The sequence below is a fragment of the Myotis brandtii genome, unplaced genomic scaffold, assembly GCF_000412655.1.
Source record: "Myotis brandtii unplaced genomic scaffold, ASM41265v1 scaffold348, whole genome shotgun sequence".
In the NCBI taxonomy this organism is placed as follows: domain Eukaryota; kingdom Metazoa; phylum Chordata; class Mammalia; order Chiroptera; family Vespertilionidae; genus Myotis; species Myotis brandtii.
Window position 1 is genome coordinate 949500 of NW_005363397.1, and position 11662 is coordinate 961161.

Below are 11662 nucleotides of genomic sequence, written 5' to 3' on the forward strand. Positions count from 1 at the left end.
GCCCATGAGTGGTAGAAAAGAGTATTCTAAGCAAAGTAGATAGTATGTATAAGATATTGGATGAGTTGCTTCTAAAAAAAACACAAAAAAATAAAAATAAAAACCAAATGTTATAATGAAATGCATTTAGTGCACTGAGGCACTTATTATAGCTAGGATAGGAGGCATCATTGAAACTCTAAATGGGAAATAAAAACTGAGAGACTGGAGTTATAATATTAAGGGTCTTATGTTATCTTATTAAGAAATAGGGACTTCATTCTTTAGTCAATGTTAAAAAATAAGAGTTTTAATGTTTTGGTTATTTTTGTTTTAAACATATAAATGGTAATTGATTTCATGTAGAAATATCACATTAAGGGGTCTATATAGAAATACTGGCTTAGCGAGAAACATGGTGTACTCAAGACTAGGCAGCTATTGTTATAGAGTTCTGCAGAGGCACTCCACATTATTATGGCCTAAAGTAAACAGTTATTGAAGGAGAGTAAAGACAAAAGCCACTGATTTTTAAAGGTATTTTGCATTCAGAATACATTACTTAAGAAACAAAATTACCTATAATATATTTGAGATCTTTCCATAATATTTTTATAATAATTTTTCTTGAAAGGAACATCTTTTATAATCTTCCATTTTAATCCCTATTGGCAAAAAATGAGATCCTTTTTCTTTACTTGGCATTCAAAACACAAAATTAAACAGGATTTACATATACAAATACATATGTATATACAAACATGGAAATGATAGGCAAATCTAGGAAAATATAGAAATAGAAGTAGGTATTTGTAAGAGTTAAATAATAAATTTTAAGTATCCTTACACTGGTTGATTTTGCAAAATAAAAAATATCTATATTTCTGAAAAATATTATAATTATCATTTAGAAATTGTTATTTTTTCATGTGGCTTGACCTAGTACATATCTATCCTCCATCAGCTTACAAAATGCTGTGTGAGGCCAGGAAGAAAAGAGTCCTATAGAGACACAGAGTCAACCCCACCTCCAAACTACTTTCTATTCTCATTCAAGCCATTTTAACACTCAGTAATTTCCTGGGTTGGCCAGACACTGTTGTCTGTTTGTGAATTTCTTAGCAATTTACATAAATGCTTCTAAATTAAATGATGGCAGCAGAAGCATTAATATGATTTGGAATACTGTATCCCCAAAGATGACCTGACTTTAGGCCTCCATCATTACAAAATTTGCCCTTCCTTTATTGCAGCTCTCTTCAGAAAGTAAAAAGATAATCTTGTTGAAGTTGAGCATTGGGATGCTTTATATGCTAAACATAATTCCTTCTATTGACCACAGTATATCCATCTTCTCTGGCCATATCCCATATTTAGACCAAACTATAACTTTGCCAGTCAGCAATCTTACAAAGCGATAGCATTAGTAAAGATATAATGCTAGGAAAGATTGATGATTCAATACATCCATCTAGTCCACATTATTAGTAAATGTTCAGAATACACATCTGTGGAACAATGTGTTCTTTGAAGCAAGAATTGATGTCTTCTTCTCTCTCTCCCAACTCAGAATGCCCAGCATCGAGCATATGCACACATGACATGTAGAAAGCCCTCCCTGAATGAATGAATGATGGGCCACCATATCATTTATATGGAAAAGAATACCACATATTTTATGAAAATGGAGTCTTTCTTTTAGCTTTATTAAAACACTGAGTTTATTTCACATTTGTATTTTTGTCTCCCCACCATTTCCATTTGTCTGACCACCACTACTACTATGTCCTATCATAACATTCTATATAATAAAAGGCTAATATGAAAATGTTGGGGCTGGCCTGCCAATCACCCATGCCCCCACCCCCCCCGGCTGACCTGTGCACGAATTTGTGCACTGAGCCTCGAGTTCCATACATAATTAAAACCAAACAAAGGGTGGATTTCCATCTTTAAGAACTAAACAGGCATTTTGGTCAACACATTCTTAGCAATGGAACCTGGACAACATTTATCAGACATGGTAGGAAAAGTTCCCACTCTATATTATTAAAAAACCAGCCAGATATCAACTGTTACAGAAATAAAATAAGATGGAAAATTTTAATAAACTGTTTAAATTATTTTCCTAAAGAGACTTCCTCACTGTCAGAGATCTTGAATAGCCTACTGGTCAGTCATCAGAAACTATCTTACCTAATAATAGACAAACATGTAAATTGACCATCCCTCCTCTACGCTCACCAGCCAATCAGGAGAGCATGCAAATTAACCCAACAAAAATGGTGGTTAATTTGCATACGTAGGCCCGAAGCGGCAGCGAAGACTGAAGGCTCTGGCTGGAGCAGCGAAGACTGAAGGCTCCGAAAACCAGTACCAGCAGCCAGGGGAAGGGAAGGCTTATTGCACTAATCTCTTCGTGCAACGGGCCTCTAGTTCTTTACATAATTGATGAAGTTGGCTTCCACTTTGGGAAGAGAGCCATCTTTTTCTATACTTGCTTGCATTTTTGCCTTAATGTCTTCTACAGAACTAGTTCCTTTTGGTGTTTTATGAGTGTTTTTTATGTGTGTGTGTGTTTAAAATTGGTGTTGATGGTTTTGAGTCCTTTTCATTCTGGTTTGAGTTTTGTGCATTTTTGGTTGGAGTATCTCGTACAGATTTCTTTACTGGAGCTTTTTCTTCAGCTTCCTCATCCTCAAAATCATCATCATCATCTTCATCAGTAGCAAGTTTTACTTTTTTCTGTGGAATCTTACTACCACTTCCAGTGGCAGAATGCTTTCCAGATATACTTAGGAGTTTCATGACCTCCTCCTCTTCATCTTCTGACTCTGCATCTTCTGCCACAGCTGCTAAGTGCTGCCATTAAGATGCTCATGCCCTGAACCATATTTCAATTGGAAGGCAATAGGTGGGGCTATTTCAAAGCCACCAAAGGAAACTGTTGGCTGAACACACATCTTTAAAGTTGCCAGTGTTATTTTAATTGACCTGCCTCATAATTTATTGCCTCAGCTTCAACAATGTGCAGTTAATTCATTCTTTGCACCAGCCCCTAAACTGACCAACTGTAAAGATAACTGGTGCTCATTTTCATCATTATCCACCCTAAAGTGGTAATCTTTGCTCTCCTTCAGTGTACAACCAAAAATATAGTTCTGGGGCCTCACAGGGGTCATGTCCATGTCCATGGAATCTTCCATGGGGTGGTGGCACACACTTCCATGAGAGAGAAGGCAGACGGCAGTGAAAGATTTCTTTTCCACAGAACAGACACTCGGGACAGAAACACCAGGGCCAGAGTCATTTCTGTATAGAAATGTCAATGTACTATTTTGATACTATCTCTATAACTATTGAAATATAACTTTGTGGTGGAATATATAGATAGAAAATATGATCTAAGGGTAATGTTTCTCTTTCTTATCAGCTGATTTTCTAGCTGAGTGCCAAATTCTACAAACAAGTATGATTTACCAATGTAGTTGGGTTAATTTGAAATGAAACAGGCTTTTGCCCATTGAAATGAAGATCCACAAAACAAAATATTTCTTCTGATATGGTTTATAAAGAGGATTTAGTGATTTCCTTCTAATGAGATGTCTGAGTTTATGTTGAAATGGGTCATCAGTAAAACCTCTGATGCACCTGGACATGAGTAGTTATTTTAGTGAAAATTAGCATCCAAGAATAACTTCTATGGTTCTCATAATTTCACTCTGCCATTATGCCATATAAACTTCTCACTCCCATTTCAGCTTTCTTTGGTTTCCCTTTTAGTTTTTGCCCTTATAGAAGATCTGGCAAAAGTAGGCTTACAGTTGTCCATATGGGGAATAATGCAATAATTAATAAATAATACAAGAATAAACTCTGTTTTTCATATACTCACAGCTATAAACCCACTCTTTCTCCACCTTGTGTCAGTCTTAGTTTGTATAAGAAGTTCATGTTAGATATTTTCTTGTTTGAGATAGCATGTGTTTATTTTGTTTGAAGTTCAAAGCAATGCTGGCTTCCTGACTTAGATTATGAGCAAATACATGGTTCTTAACTTTCAGTAAAAAAAAAAATTCCTACAGCAAGGCAGCTCAGAGCAAGTATGTGGCTTTCTGTATTGGGCCTGTGCTTTTTATTGGCTAGTTCATTATGTATGAGGACCTGTCCCACCTTTGTTAGCCAGTCGGCTTACTTCGGCTAAATATCACATTCTTAAAAGGCCTTTGGAATTGAAAACAACCTAATGCTCTGTTGAGATTTGTGACTGTCATTCTTCTGGTTAGAATTGCACATAGATCTTGCAACAGTAGCAAAGATACATCCACAATAGCTGTCAACCAGGATGATCATTAAACTCAGTTTCCAGTCAAGACTCCCTGCCACATGGCACCTCAGGAACACTAGGCAGAGCATCGAAGATGCCAAGACACATACTTTTAACTTAGGGCTGGTGGAAGGATAAAATAGAGCAAATGACCCATGAAAATAAAACTCCTGCAGTAGGTTCCTGTCTCCAGGCTCTTTTGTTTATAGACAAAAACAAATCACTCGTATTTAGAAATGTGCATTGCTTATTGTTATATTACATAAAACATTACTTAGATTTCTAAAATGTATTTCTCATTATGATGTTGTATTTCAAATGGTGATTTTTTTCTGCCTTTGAGTTCTTCATGTGACCTGCCTCACATTTTATCTCCCTGAAAAACTACTTGTACATATAGAGTCAGATACACAGCAATAATATTTTTCAGACTTAAATAAATTCCAGATAATTAGCAGTTGTTAAATAAGTTAATAAGTAAGTTAATGAACTTTAACGTGTCCTCCAATGTCTTTCTAAAATAATCATGAAACCTCTTCATCTAATTTTACGTGGGTGGTAATCATTGAGATACTGAAGGGCTAATGCAGCAAGGTGGAGGAACAATTGTCTCATTCCACTCATTGGCTCCGGAGTGGTGGGTCTTCCTCAAAGTTTCTGGTAGTGACTAATAGTAGGAAAGGGAACTCAGAGAACAGATTTTCCAGGCTTTCCACACAGAGAAGATATACTCAGTCTAGTTTTCATCACACAGAAAATGGTTTTAGACTTGCCATGTGCCACCTACTCTGAGAGCTGGGAGCACGGCAGAAAGCAAATTTTACAAAAGTAGTTGTCCTCGTGGAATGAATATACTAGAGCAGTGGTTCTCAACCTTCCTAATGCCGCGACCCTTTAATACAGTTCCTCATGTTGTGGTGATCCCCAATTTCATTGTTACAAATTGAGCATAATTAAAGCATAGTGATTAATCACAAAAACAATATGTAATTATATATGTGTTTTCCGATGGTCTTAGGCGACCCCTGTGAAAGGATTGTTCGACCCCCAAAGGGGTCGCGACCCACAGGTTGAGAACCGCTGTACTAGAGTCTGGAAGGCTTAAAATTAACAAGAAAAATATATAATGCAGTATTTAAAAATTGATCTGAAGAAATATAAAACAGGAGAAACAGATAAGAAATGCTGAGAAAATAAGAGGAGATGAGGTCAGAGAGGAAACAAGCCGCCAGGTCAGTTAGAGAACAACAGTGGCCTTTATTCTGAGTGTCATGATCATACGAGAAATTTTTGAGCGGGGAAGTGTGTTGATCTGAAATTTGTTTTAAAATCATTCCTCTGAGCCGAAACCGGTTTGGCTCAGTGGATAGAGCGTCGGCCTGCGGACTCAAGGGTCCCGGGTTTGATTCTGGTCAGGGGCATGTACCTGGGTTGCAGGCACATCCCCAGTGGGGGATGTGCAGGAGGCAGTTGATCGATGTTTCTCTCTCATCGATGTTTCTAACTCTCTATCCCTCTCCCTTCCTCTCTATAAAAAATCAATAAAAATATATTTAAAAAATAAAATAAAATAAAATCATTCCTCTGACTGGTTGGTTAAACATAGACAAGGGGCAGGGATGGAATCAGAAAATTGATCAGGAAGCAACTGTAGTAATCCAAGCAAGAGATGTTGGAGGCTCAAACCAATCAGCTTTGATATCAAAATGATGTTCAATTCATAAGCTCAATTTGCAAGCCATCCAAATTTTTCCTTGTTAAAGAATTTTTTCCATATTATAGAAACATATGGAAAAGAGTTTATATGTGGGAGATGATAAAGCTTCATTTATCATTGAAGTATAAAGATTATCCCTTGAGAAACAGTGAAAATTGACGTAAAAATCTAGATAACTACCCTGCCCTCATTAAGTACTGATGTGCTATAAAGACATCTGCCTCACTCCCCCATGTGGAGATTGCCTTTTTACTCTTTCTGTGTTCATATAGCTCTAGACAACTATATGTGCAAAATTATAGTCTACCTCAACCTAGTCATAGTGTTTAGATCAGAGAAGAACATTTACTCAAGCTGAATCAAAGTTTTGTCCTAAAAATTAGGAAATTCCACTCATTCCAGTATTGATCAGTCTCTCAAAGATAATGTAACAGCTGGAGAATTGTGGAATATCCATGTGTTATGTTTAGACAGGCAAGCAAAAATTCACCCAGAAGTACATGGGAAATTCCAGAACTATTAGGGAAGCCAAGAAGAAAGGTGTTGAAATTCCTACTGAGCTTCCTATTGCTGCTCATTGTTCAAGTACATTTCTCAAGTCTGAGCCAGTGTTCTACAAGATATCCCATGCCTTTAGGGGACTAGGAAAGGCGAGGAAAACTGTGACTAATGGTACAACACACTCATGTACAGGGGAAAACGTTCAAAGGGACTGTTCAGTAACACTGACATAGGAGGTAGAAGTGTATAGATGGAAAGCCACGTTTAATTTTATCCAGGATTGGAAAAGAGCTTTAAGTCAAGGAGTTGAAGACATAAGGGGTTTCCAAAGAACGCAGTTAGGAGAGTCCAAACAGTAGCTAACAGTGAGGAATTAATCATAGAGGGGGACCACAGAAAAACACTGATGATTTGTTACTGGATTATGTACACAGAAGACAAGTTGGCACTTTGGTGGGGGATGAATGATAATAAGCTAGAACAGCATGGAGTTACTAATTGTATAGTTAAACTATGATAATTTTGTACTATTAGAAGAATCTGACCCAAAAAATCATTGTGATGCATAGTGATGCCTAAAGAAATAGCAATCTTCTTAACCCCAGTCACTCTCATTTCTGATTTCTGAAGGAATTAGATTTGGGGACAGGGATCAGTGAGTCCTTCCCTGTTTCTAAAGAATGAAAAGGAGTGACACAGGGAGGTTGCCATGTGAAGACAGGAATTATGCTGCTACAGTCAAGGAACACCAAAGATTGTCAGCAAAGCACCAGAAGCTGGAAGCATGGAATAGATTTTCCCTCACACCCAACTCTGCCAACACCTTGATTTCAGACCTCTAGCCTCCAGAATATGAGACAATACATTTCTGGGTGTTTTTTTAAGCCACCTAGTTTGTGGAATTTTGTTACAGCAGCGCTAGCAAACGAATACAAGTATTTACATACTAGCTAAGGAACTCTTTTTCACCCATTTTCTCATGTGCAAAACTGAAACCATAATAATAGTTCTACGTGCTGGGCTCTATTCTAAATCCTTTACACACACAGATGATCGCATTTGGTCGTCTCGGTAAGTCTCTGAGAGGTACTGCTGCCATTACCACTTTACAGATGAAAAAGTGTGGAACAGGGAGGTTAAGTAACTTGCTCAAGGTCACGTGGTAACTAAATACATAAGATAATAATATATCCTTCACAAGACTCAAGGGAAGCCTTATGAGACTGCGGGTGTGGCTGTGAAAGCGCTTTGTAAATAATAAAGCATTTTACCTCTGTTGGATAGAATCTCTACAGATCCAGGACTTTTTTGTGTGTGCCGTCTCTGCCTCTCCTTTCTCTGCCTACGGAATGTAATACTTCCTTCCGCCGGCGGCAAGGGGAAAAAAAAAAAAAAAAAAAAAAAAAAAAAAGAATGAAAAGGCTGAACTTTGGGCAGGGGTGGCTTTTCTGTAACGCGTGTAGCTTCTGAGGATTTCGCTATTAAATCAAAGCCAAATATGTGAAAACAAACTTGGCTCTATTCAATCCAAATTCTAAAGATCCTTCACCTGTGAACAGGTAGGAAGTTGGGGAAACAGCAATTGGTATCATCGCTGTTTGCTTGTAAATTTATTGTATCCAATAAAAAGGCTCTTTTCTTTTACAGTTTTTATAGCCCAGTATTAAATAATAGGATGAATCATGGGAGTGGGCAAAGGAAAAACAAAATAGACTCTGTAACTTAAGTTATACCTCTAAATCATCCTCAGTAATTATGCTAGGGCAATTCATTTAGCACTTAATTAATCATTCAAAATCTTACCTCAAGCCCTAGTTGGTTTGGCTCAGTGGATAGAGCATTGGCCTGTGGACTGAAGGGTCCTGAGTTTGATTCCAGTCAAGGGCACGAATCTCGGTTGCAGGCTCCTCCCTGGCCTGAGCCCTGGTTGGGATTCATGCAGGAGGCAACTGATCAGTGTTTTTCTCTCACATCGATGTTTCTCTCACATCGATGTTTCTCTGTCTTTCCTTCTCTCTTCCATTTGATCTAAAAATCAATGGAAAAATATCCTCAGTGAGGATTTTTAAAAAAACAACCTTACCTCAAGATCAAGTTTTGAGTATAGCTGTGGAACAAAGAGAATGTGGTTCAACTTTTAAATCTTTCCCCTACACTATGGTAAATTATAGGAGCCATAGGGATTCAGTGTCAAAGAAGGTCATTCCTATCTCACAAATTTCCCCCCCCCGAAAGTAATTGTTTAATACATATAATACACTGACAAGAAAATCAACCCACATTAACCCCCTATTAAATACTTGGTTCCTTTTCTCGTTTTTATGCAGAAGCCATTGGTTATGAGCAACACAAATACTTCATGGATGGGGCTGACTGCTGTCATGCCCACATTATTTAAAATTCTCTGTGTCTACAATGTTTGGGAGATCGATGATACTGTGGTAAATGAAATAATTACCTTCATTTTTTCATCATGTTTCAAAATGTTCCAAAAATTTAGTCATTGCTCTTTTTCTTAAACAAGAGCATGCTCTTAGGCCTATTTGTTTCAAGTTACTCTGAGGCTTAGATATTCTCTTTCAGTGAGCACAATCCAACATGTTAATCATGTGCTTCTTGTTCTTGCAGTTATTTCAAATAGTTTTCTAAGTCTTGCAATTCAATATATCTCAGTCTTGTGGTATAGTTATTAAAAATAATTTGAGATTATGATTATAGATATATATGAACCAGGAAATGAAAGGCACGGCAAATATAATTCACAAGATATTTGCTTTACCTTTTCACAAATAGAAAAAGCCATGGTTGCTGCTTTTAATTGACTTAGTTCAATATTAAAATCAGATAAAGTAATCAAGTCAGGTTTTCTTTTCATTATGCAATGCTCAATGATGTTTTACAAATCTGAAAGCTGTACTTTTCTGTTAATTTGCTATATGAATTAAATATTAACGAGGATAAAATGAGATTAAAGCTTAGGAAAAGGTCAATATGTTCTCCAGGGAAAACTGAAGGTGATTATTTTATCTTACATTTCTATAGCTCTCTAATTCACCACTTAAGCAATGCAGGTGGAATACTGACACAGCCAAGTGGGAAGAAGTCAAGAGCAGCGCAACTTGATCTCTCAATCCTGACCTTATTAGAATTTAGGCTCTCTCATAGCACTGTTTAGGAAGCCTTCTTTAAGTTTTACACATTTTTAAAATTCCATTATTGAAAAACCACACTTAAGTTTTACTCAATGGTGAAAATTTTAACCAGAATTACCAATAACTAAGATTTACTTTTGCATTCATAAATTGCACTGGACTAACTGTTGCATTTCTAAAGCTTAGGATTGAAAGATGAATATAAAATCATTCATCTTAGCAATAATGACTGAAATTGAATTACCACTTAGACAGAGAAGACTGGTTGCCAACAGTGACATCAATCATTTGGGTTATGGAAGGGCATAGTGTACAGTGAGATTTCTGTGGCCTTGCAGCTGTGTGCAGAATGGCCTTGGCAGTTCTGAAGACTATCAACAAAGCCTTTCACACTCTGAGTGACCTTGACTGTCTGGCGATTCTGGTACAGGTCCCACACCTGTCTTTCCAGGCAAAATATATCCTGGTTAGACCATATCCTCTTCTGTATTCCATGATTTGCTGCATTTCTCTCTCTCTTTTAAACTCATCTTAGTCCCAAAATACACATCATCCATAGATACTTTTTCCAGTGCTCAGGATTAATCAATCAAATGTGGAGAGGTGATATTAAAAAATATAGAGGGGTCACCCTAGCTGGTTTGGCTCAGTGAATAGAGCATTGGCCTAGGGCTGAGGGGACCTGGGTTGGATTCCAGTAAAGGGCGCGTGCCCAGGATGCGGGTTCGATCCCCAGTTGGGGGCATGCAGGAGGCAGCCGATCAATGATTCTCTCTCATCGTTGATGTTTCTATCTCTCTCTCCCTCTCCCTTCCTCTCTGAAATCAATAAAAATATATATATTTTTTAAAAATATAGAGGGGTGATAAGTGATAACAATTATGGCACAGTCCAACTCTTATCACAGTTGAGCACTACACAAATCAACATTAGACACACTTAACTGACCTGGCCATATTGGTGCCCACTGAGTAGATTTCACTCTTGAGAATATACAAGTTCATATTAAAAAAAGAGCATTACGGAGATTCATTTTTGAAGGTTCTATTAGTTTTCTAGGGCAGTTGTAATGAATCATCACAAACTAGACAACATAAACAAGAGAAATGTGTTGTCACAGTTGATGAGGCCAGATCCACAGTTAAGGTATGGACAGTGTTGGTACTTTAGCAGCGGTTCTCAACCTGTGGGTCGCGACCCCTTTGGCGGTTGAATGACCCTTTCACAGGGGTCGCCTAAGACCATCCTGCATATCAGATATTTACATTAAAATTCATAACAGTAGCAACATTACAGTTATGAAGTAGCAACGAAAATAATTTTATGGTTGGGTCACAACATGAGGACCTGTACTTAAAGGGCCAGAAGGTTGAGAACCACTGCTTTAGAGGCACTCAGGGACAATCCCTTCCATGCTTTTCTTCTTGTCTGTGTTGACCACAGAGACCCTTGGCATTCCTTACTTGGGGCTTCAAAATTCCATATGCCTCTGTATCCACGTGACACACTTTTCTGTGTCATGCTTCCCTCTCTCTTCTCTTACAGCACACCATTCATTGGATTTAGGTTCCACCTTAAATCCAAGATGACCTCTTCTTGAGATCCTTAACTTAATTACATCTGCAAACATACTTGTTGCAAATAAGGACATATTCACTAGTACTTAGGCTAGTACTTAGATATATCTTTTTGAGGGATACAATTAAACCATATATTAAATTTCAACATTGGTATGAGGCACATATTACTCTTCCTATTTTTCATCTGAGACCACTAAGTCTTAAGAAACTGAGTGCCCATCAAAGGAGTAACTAAATGAAGATTCTAGAATTAGAGCTTATCTCCTGGTTAAAAGTTCATACTTGCTCTTCTATACCAGCACAGGGACTGAGCAAGAAGTATTAGACTGAAGCTAATCTCGAGATAAGTAGACAAAAGACGAAAAAATATTATTTTCTTTTCCATTGTGGTTTGATCTCATAGATA

At 37.4% G+C, this 11662-nt stretch overlaps 1 pseudogene; it reads right to left on the reverse strand.

The window, feature by feature from the left end:
• Positions 1 to 2411: 2411 nt before the first annotated feature.
• LOC102258547 lies at positions 2412 to 3185 on the reverse strand (annotated as a pseudogene).
• Between the last annotated feature and the right edge of the window lie 8477 nt (positions 3186 to 11662).